A 14,594-nucleotide genomic window follows, 5' to 3' on the forward strand; every position below is an offset into this window, starting at 1 on the left:
TATCTATCAGATATTTGAACACTGGATAATAGCAAGGGCTTCTGGGAATAAAAGAAATGGAGTACATTTTTGTGTTGTGAATGCAGAGACACTGGGAGTAACTTCATAATGCTTAATCCAATTGAGTAAATACATAATCTATGGTTCAACATAATGGCTATGACACAGGCAAGGATATCAATTATATCAAAGTAACAGAAACAACTTAGGTGTCTATAACTAGATGAAAGTATATGGGGTTGGGAGAGATAGGTGAGAGCAATGGAAGCAATGGTATTGACAAGATGCATTGTACTCATAAAGTGACATGTTGAATTGAAACCTTGTGGCACTACTACTTAAAGATAATTTAATAAATAAATATTATCAGTCACATAACACAATAATGTTGAGCTCCACACCCAAAACCATATACATTAAAAGGCAGTATGTATATTCTACAATGATACATATAGATGTAAGGATACCTATTAAAAATATTTTCATGGTTGCCTCGTTAGAAGACTTAAATAGAAATGAAAGACAGAGGAAATATGTATATATAGAAAGAGAGAGAAAAAGAGAAAGAAAATCTGGACCAACAAATTATAGCAGTTGATAATAAACTAAACGAATATGATTATGCAGTATTTTGGATTTGAGGTTCCCCATATTTATTTCTGTATCCAGATGTTTGCGCACTGACTTAAGTAAATATACTTCCGTAGATGTCTGGATGGATGAATGAGTAGATGAATAGAAAACACAGTGAATAAATGAACTGATACTTCTACAAAGTCCAGATGGATGGGATCATAAAAAATTAGGTTACAGTTTGTGAAAAAAATAAACAACTGATGTTGCTTTGTATTTTTTTGTTTGTTTCTTTGAAGCTTTATTGCTCTGATATTCGAGACCTTCTGACATACTCCCAAACCACCTGTCCCACCCAGCTAGTAAAACCTGAAGTGAGAAGATGTATAAAGGAGCTCTCCAACCCTAAGATGGCATTTACTTGAGAGAGAGGGAAATAATGAGATAATAGAGCAAATATATTAATAGTAGTGATATAGACACATTGATCTTTGGGATAGACTGAATTATTATTTCAAAAGATATTAGGTCTACCTGCACAATTATTTCATTTTAAATTTAAGTCGTGGAGTGGTTTGGAATGTATAACATTGAAAGTGGTCTCTCCACTCTTCTCACTCTGGACCAAAAGTGATTGAGTTCTCTCCTGTAATTCTATGAGGCTCTCTCTCCTTAACCAGTTCTTAAGCATAGTCCAAACATTGACTCATTACTCTCAGTCCAGTAGCAGAAGAATTTTTAGTAAGTCTAAAGCCCCTGCACGCAATCTTCCTTTATCCCATACAAAGACCCCAACATAGGACATTAAAGCAGTAAATGAACATACCGTGGCACAAGGAGAGATTCTCTTCCCCAAAACTCTATTTTTTTTCTCTCTAGTGCTTGGTTCTTAGTCTTTACACATATCAGAATCACACAAAGTATTCTTAGTCCTACCTTTATTTGGTTTAGATACAGCCTGCGCAGTTTTAAGCTTTCCTGAAGTGATCCTCACAGGCAGCTGTAGTTGAGGGTCACTCCTTGGTCTCTCTTTTTTTGATATTCTGATTTTGGGAATAGGAAGAATTTGCTCTCAATTCAATATACTGATGAATGAAAACCACCATATTTCTGGAAATATTTACAATTCATACCTAACCTTTATTTGTGAGTTGAGCAGTACTGCCTTCTTTCAAAGGACATGAAAACCTGGAAAACCTGGAGGAGATACAGGAAAGACAGACAGACAGACAGACAGAGAACACAGCTAGAGTGTCCTGGTCAGTGTAGGTGGGATCAGGCCAGCTTCACAAACACCTACTTCACGTGTATCAGAGATGCTGACCAACTGAAAACCACTTCTTCTCTCTTACATTACCAGCCTTATAGCCTGAAACTCCAGAAAAGAAAAGTGTTTGCTCCCCAGTCTGTAACACTTACGGTTTAAGTACATTTATAAAGATGGTAGAGCTTAACACTTTCCTTCCTATGTTCTCATTTCCTGCTTTTCCACACTATTTATGTTCACCTGTTACCCAATTAGCACCCCAGTAAGCCAAACTCCCATCATTGTTTTACTCTAGCAATTAACCCTCTCCATCACCCTCCTCTGGAAAGAGCTTCTGATTAAAATAAACTGTTCAATTATTCACGGAACAACGGGAAGCATGCCACAGTAGACTAGGAGCAGAACAATTTATTTTTCCTTAGATTTCCAAATATGCCCAATATTGGCTGAGAAGAAAGATTTTCCTGGATTTATGTTATATCTAGATTCCCTGCTATTAGAAACATAATGCTTTTCAGAAAGACATTCCAGTAAAAGGTAACTTATTTAATTCTGAAAATTAATTTAAGTATAAAATGGGAAATAATATAGTTGGCCATATTTATTTATTTCTGTGGCTTAGTCACATGTCACATTTAAAAATATTGAATTTTTTTAAGGCAACACAGTTTTCTAGAAGGATATACACACCTTTAGGTACAATCATAAAGTGAGCCCAATTTCAATGGCTCAAGCCTGTAATCCTAGCTATTCAGGAGGCTGAGATCTGAAGATCATAGTTTGAGACCAGCCTGAGCAAGAAAGTACATTCTCATCTTCAATTAACCACCAAAAAATCAGGAAGTAGAGCTGTAACTCAACTGGTAAAATGTGAGCCTTGAAAGAACAAGCTAAGAGACAATGACAAGGCTTTAAGTTTAGGCTCTAGTGGGAGGGGGAGGGAGAGAGAAAAAGAGACAGAGACAGAGAGACAGAGAGATAGAGAGAGAGGACAGAGGGAGAAAAACATTTGCACATGTTAAATAGAAATGCATATGATTTCTTCCCTATCCTTTATGTGGATTTTAAGGGGAAAATATTTTTTTTAATTTCAACTACCCAATTATTGATCATTTTCTGTTCAATTTTCTTTCTCAATAGGTGTATGATTTGCAAGTAGTCTACGATGAAGAAAGGAAAAGACAACCACAGACGTCTATATCTGCAACTGGACGAAAGAAAACTGTTTACAGATTATATTAAAAGCTACAATACAATGTTTGGTATCACAAATAATTTTTGGTAGGCAACTGAGGCAAAAAGTGCTTCCAACAATCTCCCATTGAAAATTCTGCCTAATAGTCCTCTGCTTGCATGCATTGTCTAAATTATTTTTTTTTCTTCCATTGCAGAAAACTGGAGAATCCAGGCAGTTTACAAGACTGCTAGCATGTCAGTTTTTTCCATCATGAGTAGCATGTCTTTTTTTCCGGGACCTTCATTAACTGAAATGTTAATCCTGTCTAAGCTTGAACAAGGAAAAGAAAGGGTGACATTGTTCGAAAGAAATGGACTCTTTATCTGACTTACATAACTGTAACCCCTAATGTACATCACCTTTACAATAACAATAAAAATGCCTTTAAAAAAAGAAAGAAAAGTAAAGAAAAAGACCCTCCTGCATCCTAAATGTTAAACCTGGAAAAGTATTCTCAGACAAGGAGTTTCAGAACTGTGACTCTGCGGCTCGAAAGGAAAGCAGCTCACAAGCTGCCTGGTCCAGGAACAGAGGAAAAGCAGACACAGCTCTCTATGAAATTTTAACAATTCATTAACAACGGAAAAGGCGGCATGAAAGAATGTGGGATCAGAGGAAGCTCAGCAGCATCCAATTCTGAGAGAATGAAGGTCTGAGAAAGGGGAGATGTAAAAATTTAGACAGAGGAGAAAAGAGGAAAAAGAAAGAGAAGGGAGATTTGATGGAAATAGGAACAAAGAGGAGAGATGGGAAGGCAAAAAAGAGTAGGAGAGATTAGAGGCCCAGTGGAAAAGGGAGAGAGGATTTAAATAAAATTCAAATCTCTAATCTGGTTTTACCTTTAATCTTCTTTCTAAAGGAGGGTATGAATGTAAGATGCTTATTGTTCTGGGTTATTTTTTTTTCCTGAGTGCCCCTAACTGACCAAATCAAGTGTTTCAAAACAGTCTCACTCTTGGAAGGGATTATGCCCTTTGACTTTGAAAAGACATCTCTCCCTTCCCTAACATCAATAGTGCTGGATGTCTGGGTGTGAGCTGGCTTGGAGCTCAGCGGGGCGTCTGCCCTGCAAGGAAAAATTCACCCAAGTCAGCCCCTGCTGGCACCAAGCATGCATTATTTGTTAAACTCCCTAATCTCAGACAGTGTGGACGCATTTGTTTGTAAATATACATGTTATGTATGTGGCCATGTAAATAAATAAGTTTAAATACAATTTCTAAATGAACAACAAGAGAAAAATGGTCGATTTTGGAGTGTGTCAAATCATGACTGCAAACAAGATGCTTGGGCCCATCGCTGAAGCCACCCTGCCATCTAGCGGGGCCAGGCCAGAATTCGTCTTCTGGCCGCAGTCGGCCTCATTTACCCTCACAGCTGGAGACAGGAAAGAGCCTTCTCCTAAATGTGTTAACTTAGCAGAGCTATACACTAGAAACAAATTAATATATAATTCTTCTGTGTCTTAAGGTCATTACTGTCGGAGCATAAATTAATAGAGCTATTCAGTTAATTCATTTTGGCGTTTGCTTCCGCATGTCTGAGCCTATATGTGAAAATAAGCCTCCCCTGCATGCTGAACGGGGAGAAGGGAGGAGGCCTAAAAGTAGCTTAGCCAAGTGAACAGACTCCCTGACCTGAAAGCAAGCCAGAGCCAGGCCTTGCAGTTGGATGGACCACAATTTCCTCCTTCTTTGAGTCCAGCCTGACAGAACTCCCAAAGACTGAGAGGAAGTAGGACTGGGGAGGAGCGATGGGATGTTGGGTTGGGGTGGGAGGAGGAAGGTCAGAGGAATTGCATCACCTGGTAGGATTTCAGATGTAATCTAGTCAACTCTTTATGGGGAAGGAGCGCAGTTTCCTCTTGTGACCCGGAAGGGGAAGTCCATCTGTAATCTTGCCCTCCTAGCTGTGGAGAAGGATGAAAGAATGGTCTCCTACCCTCCACACACGGGGGAAGCTATGCTCATCCCCACTTCCACTCCCACAGGGTTTCAGATCAGCCGCAGAGATCACACACACACACACACACACACACACACACACACACACACTCACACTCACACCTAATAATTATCACTCCCTAACCCCCTTGTGGGGTTATAATTCTTTCCCCAACATGAAGGGAAGGTGGCCTTTAAGAAAAGAACAGCCAGCCTACCCTAGTATTATTATTTGCCTCCTTTTGGTCTACTCATACTCAGATTCTGCTAGGATTTGGAGGCCCTACCATTTCTAAAGTAAATCCCCAAGCATCCACAGTTACGTGTAGATTAGAACATCAGACCACTGCAGGTTTTAATTTTCACCAGGAGCTATTGTCATGCATATAAATTCTGGATTCTGAAACAATGTCTAAAAGTGCCTGCAGGCTGCTGTTTCTTGTTTCTGGCAAAAGAGTGTTCTCTTGAAGTATGTGTGTGTGTGTGTGTGTGTGTGTGTGTGTGTGTGTGTGTGTGTGTGTGTGTGTGTGTGCACATGCACAAGAAGGCTGGGAGAAGGAATTTGTTTTGATAATTGCCAAGAAGAGGCAGTGTGGGGTGAGATCCATGACTTCACCCAGCATCTCTGCAAAGCAAAATCAGCAAAGCAATATACTATACTATTGACAATGCAAATGCTGTAACATAAAATACCAACCCAAACTGCAGTGCCTCATAATCTAGTTACAAAGAAGAGATTTGCTTACATGAAACAAAAATAGGTAATGAAATGCATATTAATTTTTTAATGGACCTTAACCATGTCTCTCACTCACCTGCAGAACACTTATGTGTGTGAAGCTTAGTTGACCCAAAATAATAATTTCAGGGTGCAGCATTTCGGTTTCTGCAAAGTTCTCTTGGGAATTCTGAAGCAGATCCAAGTTGAAAGTCAGATTCAATATTTAAGAGATGAAAAAAAAATTTTTTTTAAAGGATCTTTGCATGGTTGATTCTGCTGAGCAGACAGCAATGAGAACAAGCAGATGTTGCTGTGTGGACCTCAGCTATGGTGGGTGACTGAGAAAACAATTCAAATGAGAGCTAGTTTGGACTCAGAAAGTGTCCTGCAAAAGGTAGATCAAGGGGGGAAGATGAGTAAAGAGACACACAGAGAGGTGGTGGTTTTTTGTTTCTTTGTTTGTTTTTTGTTTTTGTCAGTCGTGGACCTGCACTCTGGGCCCGGGTGCAGTCCCTCAGCTCTTCAGCTCAAGGCTAGTGCTCTACCACTTGAACCACAGCGCCACTTCTGGCTTTTTCTGCTTATGTGGTGCTGAGGAATCAAACCCAGGGCCTCAGGCATGCAAGGCAAGCACTCTACCACTGAACCACCTTCCCAGCCCCAGGTAGGTGTTTTAAGTGAGCACCTTGGTGCTTTTGCTGCTGGACAAACGCAGTCTAAGGATGTTCTAGAGCTGCTTGGTGAATGTCTTGAAGCATGACAACAACCCACTTCCAGAGCTGAAAATGACCTAAAAAGTACAATCACCAGAAGAAACTACGAAGCCATCCAAAATATGCTTCATACTCTGTCTCAACAAAATACCTTCAGGTCATTCCTGTATCCTCTCCATCCCTTCCTCGGCTTCCCTCACTACCTCACTTCTGGGTAGGTGGAATACCTAAGAAGTAGATTTCTAGCTTATCCTATTGTGCTTCTTCCCTGGACTTAAAGATTTCCACTCCGAGGTGAGATAATGCATTCAGCTGCACTAAGCAGACAATTAATTTATCCCCTTGACTGCCCACTACCCATCTTAATGTACTTAAAGAAGGAAATAATGCTTACCTAACTAGCTTTTGTAGTGTCTGTAGTAAAAAGGAATGCAGGAGGTGAGAACCACCCTGGTCATCATATTGAATCTAACTTCATAACATTATTAAGGAAACATCAGAGCAGCTAGAGAAGCCTTACCGTATGAGAGATTGGGGTACTTCACTTCACCTTTAGATTTTACCCTTTTTAAAGGTGGAGAAATTCAACAGAATGACCCATCTATTGGCCTCAGACAAATGTCAGGATTTAGAGGTTCTAAAACAATCAAATGCATCCTACAGATGCGTCTAGATGAACAACACTCAGCTCTGATTGGTCTGTCCAATTTGGATTGAACAGTGAACCCCCATTTTAATTAAAATAACATAAGTCCACTTGCTTAGACAGTTAGGATGTTCTAGAAAAAATACTACTTATCAAGATTGATAGAAAATTTTGTGATATGAAAATGGGAGCCAAAAACTGGTAGTCTCACAAGATTCCTGTTACCACGTACATAATTTTGAAGCATGTAACTTTTCTTTGTTTTTCTGCAAGAAACCCTAAGTAAACTTTTGATATGTGTACAGTACTTATGTTCCTCAATGGGCTATTCAAAGTCTTTCACCATCTATTCCAAACCTGGCCAACCAAACTTTGTTCACATTGTCCTCTCTGTTCACATAATGTCTTCTACAGACACATTACTCAAATACCTTAGCACAATTGTTTGTCATGACTTACAAAATTCTCTTCCCAAATCAAAATCTCCCCCATTGTCAAGGGTCAGATCTTTCTCTTTTATAGCCTTTCTTGAAAGTCCCATGATGAAATACCTTCAGAATAATTGCACTGCTTGGTATGTACATATCAAGCACTAAAAATGGAACTACTACATAGTACATTACTTGATATAGTAAAGTATCTACTTTTTTAATTTTAATTTTTTTATTTTTTTGTCAGTCGTGGAGGCTGAACTCTGGGCCTGGGTGCTGTCCCTCAGCTCTTCAGCTCAAGGCTAGCACCCTACCACGTGAGCTACAGCACCACTTCCAGTTTTTTTCTGCTTATGCCATGCTGAGGAATCGAACCCAGGGCTCATGCATGTGAGGCAAACACTCTACCACTCAGCCAACTTCCCAGCCCAAAAGGCCTGTTTCTCATGCAAAGGGGCTTTGTGAAGGTATTTGCATACGTACCCAGAGTGCATTATCTCTCAATATCAAGCCCTTAAGACTAAAGCCTGTATTATAAAATGTTTTCTTCCTGTCAGTATCTGGCAGAGAACTTGTCCTGGGTTTCACACACAGCGAGGTCAGAAATCAGATAGTTTATTCCCTACTATATGCCTAGAACATGGCATAGAGCCTAGGGAGCTACACAAAGGAGAGCAACATCTCTCCTTAAGGGTTTCTCAAATGCAAAGAACATCTGCTTCTATCTACTCACCAGAAGTATAAACTGCATCAGACAAATGCTGGGAGAATGGAAATGCCTATAAGTTATTTCTAGTTTAGAAAAAAGAAGAAGAAAATACTATTCATTCATTCATATGCTAAAGGAAACAAAAAGTAGTATAAGTTATCTTAAGGTGAATTTCTCTTTGGCTGACAATCTCAAGTGAACTATATAGATACAACTTGAAAATGGTATAGACACCAAAAATAAATGTAATTCAAGTTATAGAACTTGCTCAAATATTGTTTTTGAGTTGGAATGTCTTTTTTTAAAAGGAACGCATAACCATTCCTTTATTAGGAAACAATTGTTTTGTTTGTTTGTTTGTTTGTTTGTTTTGTCGGTCATGGGGCTTGAACTCTGAGCTCTGTCCCTCAGGAAACAATTGTTTTTGAAATTTACTTTGTACTGGGAATTGAGGGAAAGGATGGTAGGGGGAAAACAAAGGAGGCGGTAACAATGCTCGGTAGGAAAGTTACTGATTACCTTACTCATGTAATTGTAACCTCTCTGTACACTAATTTTACAATAAAAAAATTAAAAAAGAAAAGAATTTTTTTTTCTTGAAGTTAGAAGTACTGGTGTGTGAACTCAGCCGTTAGTTTTTTGTTTTGTTTTGTTTTTACTTTGTAAGACACAGCTCCAGTTTGTGCTTTTTGCTGGTTATTAAGAGACAAAGTCTCAGATTTTCCTGCTTAGGTTGACTCCACATTGTGAGATGCAGTTCTCAGCATCCTGAATAGGTAGAATGGCAGGTGGAAGCTGCCAGCACCCAACAAGAAAACTCTTATTTGCTACAGGATGTACTGTGAGCAGCTTTAGCATGGGGAGAGGGATGAACAACAGTTTTGTCTTTTTTTTTCTTTAATGTGAAACCGAAACGAATGTTGTGAAATTGGACTCAACCTTGGACCCATCGCCAGTGGTGATGGACTTTTATGTAGTACATCAGCTCAGATTTAGTTGCATCACTGGCAACTATGTAAATGGGAAATTTTATGTAACCCATAATAAAAGCAAAGTGATGGCGGTAATATGCTTTTTTATTGAATCTATCCACACCTCTGTCACTCTCAGAAATGCCTTCCACAAAGAAGGTGGACACACCATAAGCAGGTCTGTAAACCAAGACCGGGGTTATAAAGGGCAGCAGCAATTCATTACAGGAGCCAACAGTGCTAAAATGCTAGAATTTGAAAAGGAGAGGTTCCCCCATTAGGTTTTAACTCTCCAAAACTAAAAAGAACACCTGGCTGTGATCCCTTTTCCCTTCTCCCACTCTCTCCCAGCCTCTGCACTGGATAAAGAATTTGTAATGTTGCCAACCTTGCCATTTAATGATCTGGACGCATCTACATAATGGCCTCTCGATACTGGCCATTATGGATGAGATTCACGTTATTTATAAATTAGCTCTCTTGTTCCTGCATATTCCTGAGTTTATCATCATTAAGGAGAAGAAATGTTTCTCAACAAAAGGCGCAGGTACACTGGCTAGAGACATAATAGTAACACTTAGATACACAGCTAGGCATGTTTCCATTTTGGTCTTTTGTATCCATCTTCATTCCTCCCAGATATGCCATTTTCTCATTCTCAGGGTGTAGAATGTTTTGAAATACATTTGTGTATTCATGGATTGTTGGCTGTATTCACATTTTTATATTCAGCTAATATTTAAATGTATTTAGGAAACAGACTTCAATTTAGATTTGCAATGTGCTATGAAATATCATAAAGGGAAATCACTTTCAGGCTGTTAGATCTGGTGCAGCTGGGGAAATAGAGGTTCAAAACATCTGTTAGCCTACAACATTTTCACACAACAGTACTGAGCAAGGCAGCAGCTAACCCAGGAAACCTCAATACCTGTATAAACAATGGAGCAAGGGAAAGAAACTAATTTTCAGAGATTTTATTCAAACTCTTATCCGTGCATGGGCCACATTCTTTTTGGGCAGACTAATATCTTCCAGGTGTGGGCCTGCATCTGTGCCAATTTTAAGATGGTTTAGTACATGACTTGAAAAGGCAGGAGGGACTTCACATGAGGAGGGAGAATATGAAGAAAGTTTTTGAAGAACACAGCTATTTTGAGAAGACATCCAAAGCCTTCATCAGTACCTAATACATTCTCTCTCAGCTCCTTATTCGCCTGTAGGCAATTAGACGGTAGATTCTTGTACAGTGTGAGCAAGATCTAACCCATATAAAAGTGTCGGTCCCAACTTTACACATATTACATCCTGTGGCCTCAGGCTAAGCTCTTATCCCGTTCATCATTCTGCAAAGTTAGCTGGGCAAGAGCACAACTTGGTTCTCCTGCCTGCCAGAATTGTCTATTGAGGTAGAGGTAGCATCTCTCATCCATAAGGGACTTTAAATTCATCCCTATTGAAGAAAATGGAATAGCCTGACACAAAAACTGTCAGGATAGGAATATATAAAGCTATGATGATGACTGTGGTGATATTAATGAGGAGGTAGAAGAGAAGGAAGAGGAAGAATAGAACAACAGGGGTGAGGGTAGTAGTGTTTGTTAGTAAGACTTTGCACTCATTGATAAATTCTTGGGGCGGGGAACAAAACAGGAAAAAACAGTTCAAAAGAAGATAGGTTTGCCAAGGGCCAGTGGCTCATGCTTGCAATGCTAGTTACTCCCGTGGCTGAGATCTGAGGATTGCAGCTTGAAGCCAGCCCACAGAAACGTATGTGAGACTTTGATCTCCAACAAACTGCTCAGGAAATGTTGGAAATGCTGTGGCTCAAGTGGTAGAGTGCTAGCCTTCAGCACAAAGAAGCTCAGGGACAGTGCCCAGGCCTAGAGGTCAAGCTCCAGGACAGGCGAAGGAAGGAAGGAAGGAAGGAAGGAAGAAAGGAAGGGAGGGAGGGAGGGAGGGAGAGAGGGAGGGAGGGAGAGAGGGAGGGAGGGAGGGAGGGAGGGAGGGAAGAAGAAAAAAAAAAAAAGATAGATTTGTTTTGGCTAATAGTTTAAGAGATTTTAGTCCAAGATCAATGGACTCCTTTTAAACTTGTGGAAACATCAAGTATGATGGGGGGTGGGGGGGCAGGGCACAAGGGGCATGTCATGTGGAACACAGCTATTCACTTTGAGATCGCCAGGAAGCAGAGAGCAAGAGAGAGAGAGAGAGACAGAGAAACAGAGACAGAGTTAGAGAGAACAGGGAGAGTCAGAAAGATCTACAGAAAAATAACATAGAAACAGAGAGCATAAAAGATACATCACTCAAAGGTAATTCTTCTAGCAACCTACTTCTAACTAGGCTCCATGCTCTCATTTGTCCTACCTCCCAAGAGCACCATCATATTGTGAATTCATAAATAAATTAACCAATTGATTAGATCAGAATTCTCCTGATCCAATCACATCCCCTAAAGGCCACCTCCGAACTCTGTGTTTCAGACCAAGCCTTCTGAATAACATTTCACATCCACATGAAAATAGTAGGAGAGATATTAATAATGAGGAACATATTTTTCTAGGTTTCCTCAACAAAGGAAAGCAATTTCTTTAGGGTTTCCCCCCACCCAAATGGAGCAAGAAAAGCACAAAACAAAACCAAAGAATTTATTTTGTGATGCCTGTATTATCAGTAATTTCTGTGTGTGTGTGTGCCTAACAGATAAGGAACTGAAACAAAATTAACAACTGAGACTAGTGGAGGCATCCAAATTCTTGCTATGGATTAAGGTAAATATATCACCTTGGGGTGATCTCTCGCTCTTTCCTCCCTCCCTCCCTCCCTCCCCTCACCCCAGATATAACTGTGGCTCAGTCAGACAATAAAAAGTTGCTGCCTATCACTGACAAAATTTACATTGATTAAAGAAGAGATGGATCAACACACATCCCTGGCCAACTCCCATGAACCTGGAGACACATAATCTATATTCATAAAGCATTTTAGGATAATTAAATATCAACTTTAAGACAGTATAAGATACAATTAATCACTGAGACAAAGAATGTCCAATCAGCTAGATGCACTGCACAGTTTCATGGAGAGAGGGACTTTGGAAATTTTAAATCCACTAATAAATCCATGCAAGGTAGTGGGCTTGCAGAAGTCTAATTTACTAGATAATTCACCTTCCAGAAGCAATAACTTAGAACCAGCTAGTGGAACAAAGAGACAACCTTGAAACAAACAACTGCGACCGAAAGATTCCAAATTCAAGTCACAGGAAACCAACAGAATGTCACCAGTATCCCTATCCATACCAATTGTTCAACATAAAACTCTATTTGTTATTTTTCTATAATGATCTCATTTGTTTCTTTACCCAGCATATAAAATCAAAGATTACATATTGTATTCCTTTTCCGTTCTCATCATTTAGCATACATACCACCTTGTAAGATGTAGACACCTCATAAATATTTGTTGATTGGTAGCTTAACTAATATTCTTGACATGTAGTTCTGATTATAACATTACCAGACACATGAACAAATTGTCACTGGCTTCTGGTAGCTGTAGAATAAACCCTGAGCCAAGGAACTCATTCCCTATCTTGCAAATGCATCCGTCCAAACTGACCTTTCCAATTCTAATTCCTGCTATGATTTGGATATAATTTCAATATCCCTCGAGTTTTCATGTGTTGAAATTTAATCCCAACTGTGCAGCGTTAAGAACATGGAATCATAATCCAGCTACAGTGTTTACAGGTGGGGCCTGAGGGAAATGATTACCATTAGATAAGGTTATAAGGATTTGTCCCCCATGATTGCATCTTAGTGGTTTTCTAAGAAGAAAGACCAGAGCACAACAGCAAATACCTGTGCTTCTTATTCCTTGCCATGTGGTGTTTATGCTTCCTCTACACCTTGCCAGGAAGGTCATTGTTAGATGTATCCCTCGGACTTGTACAGCAAGCAAAATAAAATTAATTTCTTTATAAAGTTAGCCTACCTCATGTATTTTGTTATACAATCAGAAGCGAGCACCCACAGTAAGAGTGTTACTGGAAGGGCCATACAATCATCGCAGCATCTATAAAATATAATAACTGGTAGAAGTGAGAAGATTTAAGAAAAGGGCACCAAAAAATTTAGAATCCCATTAAGTAGGACATTGTGAGCAACGCTTGTGATGTACAAGATGAGAAAAGGAATATCAGAGAGTTAGAACATCTGAGAGACTGGGTAGCTGGTCATGGTGACATAGTGGTAGAATATTCACAGCAAAGGCCATGCTAATGACATCTCAGATAGAGGTGAATATCTGATTTGAAACTGGAATAAAAGATCTACCATAGAAAACAATGTAGCTGCATTATGTCCATGCCCTAAAATATTGCAGAAGGTCAAACATAGCAATGCTAAAATGGTGGAGACAATTTCAAAGCAAAGAGTTTGGGCTGTAACTTGCCTACGGTGGGCTGCTCTTAAGTTCGATCTACACTGATGGACCAAAGTGATGACTGAGAGCAGAGAACAAAGATTCAGAAAACTGGCAGCCTGTCCAGAAAAGAAGACCCCCTCCCAGAATTCTTACTTCATTGATCATCATTCCTTCCTTGCCAGATTTAAACTTATTTCAGCCTCACGTTCTCATGTTACTCATGTATGTAAGTAGCTGACAATTTGATTGCCCTCTGGCAACAGTTCTAGCTCTTTAGTTTTGTCCAGTACAGTGACTGATTTCCTCCATTAAGAGTAAGAAAAGTCATACATACACATTCATATGAATGATCAATTTTCGACTTCCTGAGAGGAGGGAACCAATATAAAAAAATACCTAAGTTTTGTTGAACGTATGTACCTACACTTACAAACAATAAGGGAAATTTTACTCCTCCTAAAACACATATTCTTTTTTTTAACTTTTATTTTATTGTGAAGATGCTGTACAGAGGGGTTACAGTTACATGAGTAAGGCAATGAGGACATTATTTGCCAATCATTGTTACCCCTTCCCTTCCTTGTTTTTGTCCCATTATCCCTTCCCTTCCCCACCTCCCACCCCACTGTCACCCAAGGTTGTAAAGTTCATTTCCAATGTACTCTCCTATGGGTATCCTTGTTGCAATGGGTCATCCTGTGTCCCTGGTTCAGCGTTTCGTTATTCCCCTTCCCTTCCTCAGATTAGACATATGTATATACAAGATGCAGGGTACCAAAATCAAGTACAATGACAACAGGGGAGATGCCACAGGGGAAAGAACATACAAGGAAACAACAACAAAGATAAAATAAAATAAAATAAAATCACATGGTACATTTAAAACAATAACAATAAAGACAGACCTCTTGTATTCATATCTTGGGGTTCATTTCACTTAGTGTCATCTTAG

This window comes from Dipodomys spectabilis, unplaced genomic scaffold, assembly GCF_019054845.1.
Source record: "Dipodomys spectabilis isolate Male_0828 unplaced genomic scaffold, ASM1905484v1 ptg000024l, whole genome shotgun sequence".
NCBI classification, from domain to species: Eukaryota; Metazoa; Chordata; class Mammalia; order Rodentia; family Heteromyidae; genus Dipodomys; species Dipodomys spectabilis.